The following is a 13,866-nucleotide window of genomic DNA, read 5'->3' as shown; positions in this document are numbered from 1 at the left end:
ATCATAAAAATATAAAAGAGATCATTTTACATAAAGTGAAAATTGAAAATCTTAAATAGCTGGCTGAGAGAAAGTAAAGTTTAATCTTCAATACAAGTAGAATCCCAGGTTCTACATGTTAAGCTCTGAATATTAATCTATCACAAGAAAGAAATCATAAACTTCTTCCTGCAATCAGTGGCATAACATGGACATGATTTACAGCCTGATCAGACTTCCATCACTCACATTTTAGGGTTGATGCCTGTTGATCAAGGCAAATTTTACCAAAGATCCTGACATCACTGACACCTGCAATTTAGGATTAACCATATTTGCTCCAATATAGCTTTTGCCTTGGAAGAGATATTCTTGGACTAGATAATAGATTATATAAATTATGCAGTTCCATGCTTGGAACAATAATTCACCAATTAAATCAGTTTCTTCAAATAAAGGCTGTGATTTTATCATGAGACATATATCCAGCTTAAGCAATAAATATTGGAAATGTGAATGTCATTTTTGCCGACATGGGAATTAATGAGCCATCAGCTAGAAAAATATTTTGTAAGAAATATGCTGCTGTCAACAATATCGAAAGCATCCATATCTCCTGTTACATTGGTATGGCAAAGAGAAAGTTTCAACTATTTGAAAGCACATAACAAACCACAAAGATACCCTGCCAAAAATCAAGATAAAAAAAAAACATAAAAAACATCTGAATAAAAAAAACATTATGATAGTAATACTTTTTTGATCCTTTCAGAAACTCGACCAGTATCATCTGAAGTGTTAATACTGCTGTGGGACACAAGTACTTTGACTCATAAGAGAAGGATAGCATAGACTCTTATGGTGGTTTCACACTTGCTTTTTTGATACATACTCTATCTATCAGACTTTTTTTGGACCGGTCTATTTTGGCATACATTATGTTTGTGTACACCTTATCATCACACCCTTATGTACTTATGTACATCACACCCTGTACAAACTATTAGTTACTCAGGAGCTCTTGGTTGCTTAATTCTACTCAATTACAAACTGTTGTAGAAAGAAGATTATTTACATTTACATTATTTACTGCCCAGTGTCACCAAATAAGGATGGGCTCCCTTCTGAGTTTGGTTCTTCTTGGGGAGTTTTTCCTTGCCACCCTCACTCTCGGCTTGCTCATTAGAAATAGATGTTAAAGACTTATAATAACTTAATTTTAAACTTTACCTTGTTATTTTGTTTCTATACGTATGTAAAGCTGCTTTGAGATAATGTGAATTGTTAAAAGCGCTATAAAAATTAATTGAAATATTAAACTTGTGGCAACAGATTGGGGAAAATAACATGTTGGTTTTATGGCACGGTGTCCACATACTTTAGGCCATGGCGTGTATGTGACATCAAACAAATAAACTACAGTCCTGCCAAACATCTTTCCAAACTGTGCATGAGTTTGTTACTGGACAGAATACAATTTGATATTTACCCCCACATACTGTATAGGTTAGTGCTTGTTTAATAGAGAAGGATACTAGGGCAGCAGGAGTGTGGTTGAATGTACGCTGTGTACGTAAAAGACGCGCGTTGAACCGTTAGGTAATGCATGACAACTCTCACCTATGTGTAATCTGGGTAAGATTACTTATATGTTATTTATTTGTCTTGTAAAGGGCATGCCATGAACTGAAAAGTGATGGGCTGAACTGTGTTTTCATGTTTGTGCATGTGTGCCTCTTTTCTGTGAGAAATGAACAGAAAACACAGAAAAGCACTTACAGAGAAAAAATAAATAAAGGAAACACAAAGACAGGTAAAAAGTTCTCTTCCCTACATGTACAAATATAAGAGTTCTGCAAGTGCATAGCAAATGCTTTTTCACTTTGAAATGTAATATACAGTACATGGTTTGGGTTAATAACACCACTCCCATCAGATCATAATGAATTTCTTACTGTGTAGATCAATGCACACACGTTTTTCCTCTAACAGTCAATTTTCAAAATGCATTAATTTCTGGAATGTGCATGGGCATGCATTTGTTTTACTTTACATGGATTAATTTTTGTGTTGTGAATTCCCTCAGAATCCACCTCTTGCCTTATTTTCTACTATCAGGGCCTTGGGTTTATTGCACCTTCCAACCCTATTATATCTCACTGAGCTCAAAGCTCCCAAAGCAACTACACACTATTAAGGCAGACATATGCGAAACACTTCCAGGTCACCTCTAAGGTGTTTTTTTTTCCTTTTCTTGAGGCACGCCTCTTAATCCAAGCCAAAACAGGCCCAAGCCAGGGAGAGCAATCTGCTAAGCCAGAGATCAGTGGTTTTTAATGAACTATACTGAATCCAAGATGATGCAGTATGGCTTAGATTGTTCAGTGTGGGGAAGGTAATTTTTTTTTAGGCTGATGCGGGGGTCCATCTCTCCCAAGCCGCAATTTGCAAACACATTAGTATGGGTAGAGCTGGCCCCTGCCACTCTCCATCACGGGGACTGATTAATATTCCCCATCTTGCAGCTTCATGCAAACACAAAAAGGAAAACTGGCAGGCAAACAGGACTTCCATTTGATGAAGTCTAGGATCCTCTGAGTGTAACATGACATTCAACTCATATGGACATTTCAGTAATTCAGGGTATTACCCCATTCTGAGCTTTTGAACTGGATAATTTTTATATTCAGATATATTCAGTGGGAGATTATTAAATCACATTGGTTGCCACATTTTTTATTTTGAAAACAAATTATGACCTCAATTTCTCTCTTAATTTCTCTCTTTTTCTCTCAAACTAGTGATTAACATAATTGGCTGCATAAAGCACTACATGTAGCGACAACATTTCATTCACAAAAATATATAATGCAGTGTGATATGATGAAGTGCACCTTTACATATTTACTCAAGGAAGACCAAAAACTTCCTAAAAATATTTAGATGTGTCCTTCTTTTCTCTGCAATTTTTCTTCTTACATTCACTCCATGCTGTTTCTTTTATTTCTGTTTGGCCTAAAACTCTGCTGAACAGATCACAATTTTTTTTTTTAGTTAAATAGCCAACAATATCATTTTTGGCACTTACTGTGTTTGTTATCAGTCTGTATCACAGTCCTACTCTGATGCTAAAAACTGCGCGCGCGCACACACACACACACACACACACACACACACACACACACACACACACACACACACACACACACACTTACAGCATGATAGAGTACTGTAGCTTAATTTAGTTGTACTTTTCAGTAGGTATTGTGTAAGGCAGTCTTTAATACTGTTCGTTACCCTTTATAATATATTCTACAGTCTGCTTGTGGGCAGCCATTTGATCCTGGGACAAGACACTCATTTAGAAAAAAATGAAATATTCTTAAATATCTTACAAAATACAAAATCACATGCTGTATGATGCTCACAAATCTTAAGCTCTCATATTTATAGTAAAATCAAGTCCCTAAATCTTTAAATCATTTCAAATAACTTCTTCACATTTTGTACTATTGCTGTGGCATTTTCCTTACAAACAGTCTAAAATAACATATTATTCAAGGACTACTATTAGAATTATTCAAACAGTTCTGCACAAATAACTTGTAATAAAGCCATCTAAAGAAAAAAAAAACTAAAACTCATCAGGGCATATTCTTCACTGCACTATACAAATGGGTTTTAAATGAGATCTTGAGCATAACAATCAGCTCTGAAATGTTCACTGGTTAAAATTTAGTCAGAGAGATTTAAATTGAATTCTGTGATTATTTCTTAGGACACTGTTGTATATATATGATATGATCTCTTCAGCTTTCAATGAATTATTTACTGTATTCTTCATAGTCTTTCCTTGCTAAGACTGAGCTCCTTTGTCTCTACATGCTATCTCAATAAGCTTAAAGCCTGTTTAACACAACTGGATTCTTTATCCTCAGCAAAGCTTATGTGAACGCCAGTTATCGTTCTGGACTTGATTATTTTCTCTCTGGTTGTTTAAAACATCAGGGACAGATCTACATAAAGGCAAGAAATGACAGCTTTTTTATTTATTTATTTTCCCAGCTGTTACGTTAAACCAAAATGTACACATTTATTGTAGATTTAATTAAGTCTAATGGGATATTTATGATGGATAAGATGATTGTTACAGAAAACATGACACATAAATCAAACCACTCTAAACTCTAAAGCTAAATCTAATGTAATATATCACACCACTTCAGGAGTTGGTCTGAGACACAGATGGTATAAATGTGTGAATATGTTTCTCTCTCAAAACACTTAATAATACATTATGGCATAACATAACTGTTCCATGACATGTCCCTGCTATATAGCTATCATTATAGATTGTACACAAACAGTAAAATGTCTTTATTGAAATTTGAACAGATTCTGTTGTAGAATTTGCTATTGCTACTGTACGACCACTATTTAACACAGACATTAAAACTATTCTCTTCCTCTCAGTTCAATTCAAAGCATGATGTATGATTAATGCAACAACTCTCTTTTACATAGAACTTGAAACAATAAACATCACAGGAATAGGGATTTTAAGTTTAATGAGCTGTTTCGCATATTATATGCAATATGTCAATGAGATTGATAACTGTATATGTATGTAGTATGTGGTTATAACCGCATGCGGATGAAATACTGACACAAGTATCATTATCAGGCTTAAATTAACAAGAACACAGTGTACAAAAATCATTTACCAATTGTAATAATAGCTGAAGCATCTTTAAATTTAACCTCTTTTATGAACTTTTAATCTGTGTCAAATACAATTCCAGTTCAGTGCTATTTTTCACCGTAGAGCTGGTCCATTTGAATTACCACTTTCTCTGTTAAATGACCCATTTGCTGTCAATTTGACTGCTGTTAAATTTCAATTTTAAGACTTTGGGGAAGAAACCACACATATTCTCACACTGCTGTTAATGGTCAGTCTCAGCCAAGACTGTTTTTTTTTTTTTCCCCGAAACAGACCTGATCACATTCAACGTAAACTTACAAATTTAACTTTAGGTCATTTGTTCAATATAATTCAAGATTTATGTGGTGCTTTGTTACTAATTCTTATCTTCATATACTGTGGATTTTAACAGAGAGTGATTTTATAGTGATTGTAGCATCTGATCTCTAAAGGAAACCCGCCTGGCAGACTGTAATAAAAGGAAGTAGAACAGAATGTTATGTATAGTATACTGCAGGGCTATTCAATTAGTTTGTCATGGGGACAGTTCATGAAAAGCACCCCAAATGAGAGGCCAGAGAGATCTGGCTTCCAATTTGAGTGAAGACACAACAACAATTTAGGAGCCCATATGTTGCATTTTTGCACTATAAGGCACCCAATAAAATTTTTTTTGCATACATTTAAACATGCTTGTATTGTATTTTGAAACTATATAACATCTGTGCATTGTTAAATGCCTAAGTGGACTTTTTCTACATTCAAATGGGTAAATCAGAGATCTATATCACACACATTTAACTGAAACACATAAAAACGTTCACAGTAAGGAAAATAACATTGTTTTATAGCACTTTTGGTCAAAATATATTATTTAAGGATGACTATAGTCATACTATTTTAGTATTTTAGTATAACTACAAAAGCCATCTCAGTAATTTTCAAACATTTAGGCTGCATTTTAACTCGCCTAACGTCACGTGACTCTTGCTCTGCGCTGCGTGCCGAACCGATCAGACGCGCGTCACTTGATAACTGTAGGATCTGTTGTCCGACTAAACTAAATTTATTATAGAGATATCTTTTTCACACTAGACTTCTTGAGGGGCTGGAACAAATCACTGGGCCACCAATTAAATAGCCCAATAAATTGTATAACCTCTAATACTGTATTGGAGAACTGGAAAGGAAATGAGCACATGAGAAAAACACCACTAGATCTGAAGATAACCACTCTGGCATTCAAATCAATCAGTGTTACATAAATAACCTTCCGTCTGATATCATATTAACCTTTTCATCGTTGTGGATGTCAATGCCTCCATGCCAAAATGCCAAAATAAAACAAAAAAAATGGAAAAAAACTAATAAAAATAAAAGCACAAAATGTGACTAAGCCCAGCCGCAAAAATCACTTGCACTGTGTTTGACATTAAGATTCAATTTATCAGGCCATTACTCAAACTGTGCTTGGAAGACATGTTCTACATACAGTAAGCTGCAAATAGTAATTCAAAAAGTGGTTTAAAATGGAAACAGTTAACCACAGACCCTTTAAATCCTGGGCCTAAAGTGGAAAAGCATATTCACTAACAACAAGATGAATGTTTTAATAAAGGAGACTGTCATGTCAGAACAGCGTTAATATGGCTGACATGCTATAAATGACTAGTTTAGCCAAAAAAAATCTAGCAGTGTTCAGATGGAATTTTGGCGCTTCTACAAAGACAGTCTTTAAAGCTTAAGTTTATTCCACAAATCTTTATTTCTGGTAATTTACTGGGGCACAATGGAACCAAGAAAAGTCTCCTTTGCTGTCTTTTTTAGGTTATAGCCATGCTGGATGTTCCACCCATGTCTCTTGCTCATCAACAGATTCTTTCAAAAGAAATTCCTGGTAAATAGCTCCATTCATCTTCAGGGATTCTTCAGTAATGGAGTGTTCTGTGGTGATCAAGGATGTAGTGAATGGCAGTGGAGTGCTTTGCTGATTGTTTTCTCTATGTCCGCTGGTTAATGACTGTGTCCCTGCTGCTTTCAGGTATATCTGGATATTTTTGGGACTACTCTTTACCCAGTTTCACATACATTTTTTTCTGACAATGATCTTTAACTTTTATAGATATATATAAAAGTAAATTTAAATTTAAAAGTATATTATTTTGTGTTATTTTTTTTATTCTTTTTATCTAGTTATAGGACTTGACTGTAGTTCACATTTAAGGTAAAACGTATGCAGAAATACAGAAAAGCAGCACTGTACAGTTTACTGTTAACTAAATGGTTATGTTCTGGTTGTCTATATCAATTGTACTTTCTTAATTTTTCTAACCCTAATTCTAACTCTAACCCTCACCCAAGTGTCATCTTTAACCACTTTCATCTGAAAACTTTGGTGTAATCCATTTTTATTATTGTAATAGTAACTACATACATGTGTAACATTCTCCATTTCGCATAAAATAAAGTAAGGGGACCACGAGAGGTTATATTTTTAGGAGGAGAACTAGAGAAGTAGAGGAGATTAGGGCTTTAGACTCATATAAAATGACTTGCCTGCCATTTTTATCAGGGAAAAGAAAAGACTGCAATAGCAGTGACAATATATTGAGCTACTATTTCCCATGCCAGTTCAGAGTCTGGGCATTTTGAGTGAATGCATTGTTATCCCAGTTTTGACCAATTTCAAATCATAGACAGGATTTTTTTTATACATAACAATAACATTTTACTAAACCAACTGGAAAATCTTAGGTATTTATTTTTAATTTTGTGAAATAACAAGCAAAACTGAAAAATAACTTACCAGCTGGTTTGATCAGCTTGACTTGTGTTTTGGCAGGTGGTAAATGGTCAGACCAGGCTGGATTTTTCAGCAGAGATTGTCTAGTCTAGTCTGTTTGCCATTTGCCTGATTCTTGTTTACGATTGCTTATTTGCCTGTCTCAATTGTTTGCCCTGTTTTTTTCAATAAGCCTGCACTTGCTTCCTACCAACCTGTCTTTCTAACAGGCATATATGTTTAACTTAGAAAAATGTGATGAAAAAAAAGAGACAGAGACATAAATAACATGAGTTATGAGGTTACTTAAGCTATTTATAACAGCGGACCCAAAGACCTCAAAAAGTATAGAAGCCCTGAATGGGTAAGTAAGCAGCTAAAAATATATAATTAAAGTGTGATTTCAAGGTTTTTTTTTTTTAATTTTTTATGTCATGTCTATATGTCTTTGAGGCCTGGAATAGTTTCTGTCCTACAAATTTAGTGTTGTTCCTGTTTGCAATAGCCCTTCCTGAGTTTAAGTGGTTATCAGATAGTAAGGGATTTTTTTTAATTAATTTCTATCAACGTCTAGTTTGTTCTATTAACTGATTGTAATAAAATACTTTTATGACAGTTCATCTGAAAGAATTAAAATAAAATAAATTGGCAATAGTAGAAAATTACAATTTATTTCATGAAACCACATCTACTCTTCTTTTATCTGACATCTGACCATCACAACCATATGTGAATATTCCCCAAACTGTTGCTAGAAAGGTGGAAGCACACAATTGTACTGTATATAATGTCTTTGTATGCAGTGGCATCGATATGTACCTTCGGCTGGAACTAAGGGATCCAAACCGGTTTCTTTCAGTAGTAGCTGTGATTCTTTCTTCCAAACCCATAATGGCTGTCACCTGAGTGCTGTACACATGATTGTTCATGAAAATCCAGTGAAAGGAATATCTAGGCAGCCAAAAAATGGCATCTCCTTACTTATCCATATGAATGAAAAACCTTATCTTTTTTCTGTATCTAGAACAACCTTTATTTATTTATTTCTTTTATTTGGTTGTCTTTTTATAATAGAAAAATTAACAATTTTGGACACCCTACATATGAGTATAAGCTAACCATCCATACTGGAACCATTCATATTGGAAATGGAAAATATATCAGTTGTAGTATTCAAATACTGTACAATTGTTTTACTATAGTATACTTCTGACCCTAGGGGCAGGTATTTGTGCATGTATCCTTCCAAAACGTGTGGTTCTTTCACATTTCAAAGCTGTAGTAAAATCTTATCTTATTATCTTATTCACCATCTTATTATCTTATTCACCAATCAACACACACTATATAAGCCAGGCTCAGTCGCTCACTCATTGTCTGGTCTTGTATGTACTAACGACACTTTCTCATTCATTCAGTCATTCAGCTCCAGACTCCCATTTGTCTTCCAGAAATCGGTAGCCAATGTTTTCTTTGTCGCTAATGCTAATGTGGTGCTATGTGAGTTCTATAGGGCTAAGGCAATCTGCAAAATGCTCAGACTACTTCTCTGTTATGCTGATTCCAGCATACAAGACCACTCATCAGACTCTCTAAACCAATTATGAAGCAGGTATAAACCTGGCTAGCAGGAGCCACCTCTGCTCTTCAGGACTGTTTTGAGTGAGTGACTGGAACATCTTCAGGGAGGCTGGACCCAGTGGTGATGCCATCAACTTGGAGGAGTACACGGCATCAGTGACCAGCTACATCTTCAGATGTACTGATGACGTGTCTGTCTCCAAGACCAACACCACACACTCCAAACGGAAGCCATGGATAACAGAAAAGGTGTGCATGCTGCTAGAGCATGGAAAAAGACAGCCTTAAGAACAGCAAGGGCCAAACTGTCCCGAGCAGAGAGGCAAAGTGCGCACAAACCTAGAGAATCCACAGCCAATTCCTGGACAGCGGAGACACCCGGCACATGTGGCAGGACATCCAGGAGATTATGAACTATAGGACAACTTCACCTGCATGTGACAATCATGCCTCCCTACCAGATCAATGAACAACTTCTATGCTTGGTTCGAGGCACAGAACAATAGAGCGACAAGGAAGACCATACCTCCCTCAATGACCAGAAACTCTGTCTAACTGTGGCCGATGTAAGAAGAACTCTAGAAGGCTTGTCATGAGGCATGTCAAGACTCAGCTACCATATTTACTAGACCCCCTGCAGTGGGCGTATCATCCAAACTGCTCCACAGGCAATGCCATTGCCACAACCCTCTATCTTGCCCTCACCCACCTGGACAATAATGACACATATGTACGGACACTGTTCATATACTTCAGTTCAGCATTCAACACAATCATCCCTCAGCACGTGACTGAGAAGCTGAGCCTGCTGAGCCTGAACACCTCCATCTGCAACTGGATCCTGAACGTCCTGACTGGGCCAGTCCAGATCAGGAACAGCATCTCCAGTATCACCACACTGCTTACTGGGGCCCCTCAGGGCTGTGTGCTCAGCTCACTGTGTTTCACTCTGCTGATTCATTACTGTGTAGCAATGCACAGCTCAAACTACATTATCAAGTTTGCCAGTGACATAGAGGTAGTGGGTCTTATCAGTAAGAACAACGAGTCTGCATACAGGGAGGAGGTGAAACAGCCAACTGCCTGGTGTAGAGCCAATAACCTGTATCTGAATGTTGACAAAACTAAAGAGATGGCTGTTGCACTTCAGGAGAGCACTGTCTTTTGTCTCGCACTTTATGGGTGTTGTTTTACATAACTTCATGTCTTTTTTTTGTAGCATCATCATCCTGGAGAAATATTGTTTAATTTCACTGTGTACTGTGTCAACTATATATGGTTGAAATGACAAAAAAAAGCTTTTTAAGTCGACTTGACTTGGTCAATAATTTCTTAAAATATTAACACACACTACATATGAATACATAGAATACAAGCTTGCAGTGGATCTTTTGTATTTACAGTATGTATCTTTTGTATTTATTTCTGTTTGGACCTATGCATGTTCAGCCTTATTCAGCTTGAGCTGCATATATTATGTGCAGCATTATAGCATCACTTTCCTACTGAATATTAGATAACAAAGACTAGATTCTCCAATAACTTACTTTTACCTATTACAGATCAATAAGGCAGAAATAAGATACATGTGAAAGTATTAACTTTGTTGGTACCACCATTATGACACTATTTCAGAATTGGTAATAAAATATATGCCTTCTATATATGAAATTTACACCATGGTAAAGGCCATACTGTTCATCCACTACATGATGCAGAGAGGTTAGTACATATATTTATAATTTTCTTAAGTATATTCATGGCTCATAGATTTTGGCAGCTTTTTTAAGGTTTTATATAATTATATTATTTGTAACAGTTAATGGATGCAAAGGTGGATGCAAGTGCATATATTTACAAGGTGCAAAAGGAACTGTGATGCATAAACTAATGTACCAATCATGAAGAGGACCAAGACTATGGCAGAGAAACAACAAACTGTCAGAAAACTTAGGTGTCTTCATCAATAAAAACCCAGACCCAAACATAGGGATAGTTAAAAACACAGGAAAACAGGATGTGAAGCGGCATACAGGAACAGGTGCAGAGCGATGTCGCAGGGCACCAAGAAAAACAAAAAAAGCAAATCAGGCTGGTGTCCACAGGCAAGAGGTGAGGCCATGTCCTCCACAGGAAACAGAAAGCAGAGTGGATCCCCCACTGGAACAGATGTGGAGCCATGTCCACAGAAAAAAAGACCTAGAAAAAAGGGGTCTAAAAGGCCAGAAAATATAGTCCAGAAAAGATGCTCCACAGATAGAGGCTAGAAGCTATCCCGCTGTGTCTGTGAGTGGTGGAATCCTTCTTTCAAAAAACAAAGGTGTCTTCATGAATAAAAACCCAGACCCAAATGCAGGGATAACTAAAAACACAATAAACAATCGGAAAACACCGTGGGAAAGAAAAGAAACTGAAAATTATAAAACAAGACAGAGACCACAAAGACAATACAATGACAAGCATTCAAAAGAATAAGGAGAAAAAGGGAAGACAATTAGGAGACATAAGGAACCACATGTCCACAGATATGTCCTGGTGTACCTCGGTCTGTGAGAAGGTCCATGGGGATTACCACACAGCTGAACAACCTCTTTGGCAGTGATCTGAAAAGTGGCTTTCACAAAGTGGTGGTGTAGTTTACACTCAAAGGTCTTTACCATCTCCTTCAGGTTATCAGGGGATTGCATGCCAACCCTTTTGTGCCCTTCTAGTAGCCTTCTTTTGAGCTTTCAAGAGCTTGTCCTTGGCTACCTTGCCAATGACCATCTTGTGGAATGCTTGTGGCCATTGCTTGGTGCTGCACTAAATGGTATTCATTTGGGTTGTTTGTGTGCCACAGGTCCATTTTCAGGTCAACTGATGTAACTCTGCTGCTGCACTAGCAGAAGACAGTACACAGTGCTACAGTACAAGATTTCCTATGTAGAGCATGTTTGACAAACTGATGAGGAACAAGTTGTGGATGTGCCCAGTCACGCTCAAGCTAGCCTTTGTATCCTGCAACTTGCTCAGTAGTGTACAGGAATATTTCAGCATTGTCTCCTGCAGTCATCTTGGTTAAGAATTGCTGGGCTAGTATAGCAGTGGCAGTTTCAAACTTATGTGTGGACAGCATCTCTTCAGTGGTGGGTGATGGGCCACTGCTTGATGATGGAGGCTGGTTTCCAGCATGTGTTTGAGCAAAGAATCCATGGGTGCCATCTGTCTTCATACCTGAATAGTCTACCAATTAAACAACTCAAGGCTACAGCATCCTGGAGGTGAAGTTGCTTGGCTTGGCACTGCTCAGGAGCGTGGTCATAGTCATTTGCTCCTGCACTTTCAGCACCCAAGAGGTAATTGCACAAGGAAATTTTATAAAATATTATAAAATGCATTTATAAATAAAAAATCTATTAAGGCAAATATCAGGGGCATCCAAACAAAAAGAAAATGCAAATACTTTCCAAATATCTATATATTTACAACTGATATAAGCAATATCAAAATATGAAAATAGTCTAGAATTTAATAATGCCATTTTGAACAAGTATGCTAACAAAGTAAGTTATGCTGAAAAGCACACCACCTTAATTATTAGCGTATAACAATAATAATAATAATTCATATTTAGCAAAGGGAAGTACACATGAGCATGCCACCCCGCTGCTGCGATCCCTCCACTGGCTTCCGGTAACTGGACACTGTTGCTTGCCTACAAAGCCAAAAACATCTCCCTCTTACCTCATAGCCCTCATCACTCCTGGCACTGCACTTCACATCCTCAGATCTACCAGCACTGCTCAACTGGTTCCACCATCTCTCAGGTAAGAGGTAAGTACAGTATACTACGAGACTCTTTTCTGTTCTGGCACCAAGGTTGTGGAATGAACTTCCCCTAGGCGTCCGGACAACTGGCTATATCAAACGACGGTTGAAGACCTACTTATTCATGAAACACTTCAACTAGCACTTCCTTCCCTGTCAGTTGCATATACATACATGGACAAGATTGTTGGTACCCTGAAAAAGAAAAGAAAAACTCACAATGACCACAGAAAAAACTTTAATCTGACACAAGTAATAATAAATAAAAATTCTATGAATGCTAACCAATGAAAGTCAGACAATGCTTTTCAACCATGCTTCAACAGAATTATTAAAAAAAAATAAACTCATGGAACAGGCCTAGACAAAAATGATGGTACCTTTAGAAAAGACTGAAACTAATGTGACCAAAGGGACATGTTAATTCAAGGTGTGTCCCCTAATTAGCATCACAGGTGTCTACAATCTTGTAATCAGTCAGTGGGCCTACAGTATATACTGTATAGGGCTCCAGGTAGAAACTGTGTTGTCTGGTGAACCACACTCAACATGGACCAGAGGAAGCGAAGGAAAGAGTTGTCTCAGGAGATTAGAAAGAAAATTATAGACAAGCATGATAAAGGTAAAGGCTATAAGACCATCTCCAAGCAGGTAGATGTTCCTGTGACTACAGTTGCACATATTATTCAGAAATTTAAGATCCATGGGACTGTAGCCAACTTCCCTGGACGTGGCCGCAGGAGGAAAATTGATTACAAATCAAAGAGACAGATAATCCAAATGGTAACAAAAGAGCCCAGAAAGACCTATAAAGAGATCCAAGGTGGACTTCATGCTCAAGGAACATCAGTGTCAGATCACAACATCTGTCATTGTTTGAGCCAAAGTGGACTACATGGGAGATGACCAAGGAGGACACCATTGTTATAAAACAAATCATAAAAAACCTAGACTGGAATATGCCAAACTACATGTTGACAAGCCACAAAGGTTCTGGGAGAATTTCTTATGG

The sequence above is a fragment of the Tachysurus fulvidraco genome, chromosome 7 (genome assembly GCF_022655615.1).
Source record: "Tachysurus fulvidraco isolate hzauxx_2018 chromosome 7, HZAU_PFXX_2.0, whole genome shotgun sequence".
NCBI classification, from domain to species: domain Eukaryota; kingdom Metazoa; phylum Chordata; class Actinopteri; order Siluriformes; family Bagridae; genus Tachysurus; species Tachysurus fulvidraco.
The sequence above is the reverse complement of the archived record's forward strand: the minus strand, read 5'-3'. Positions refer to the sequence as shown.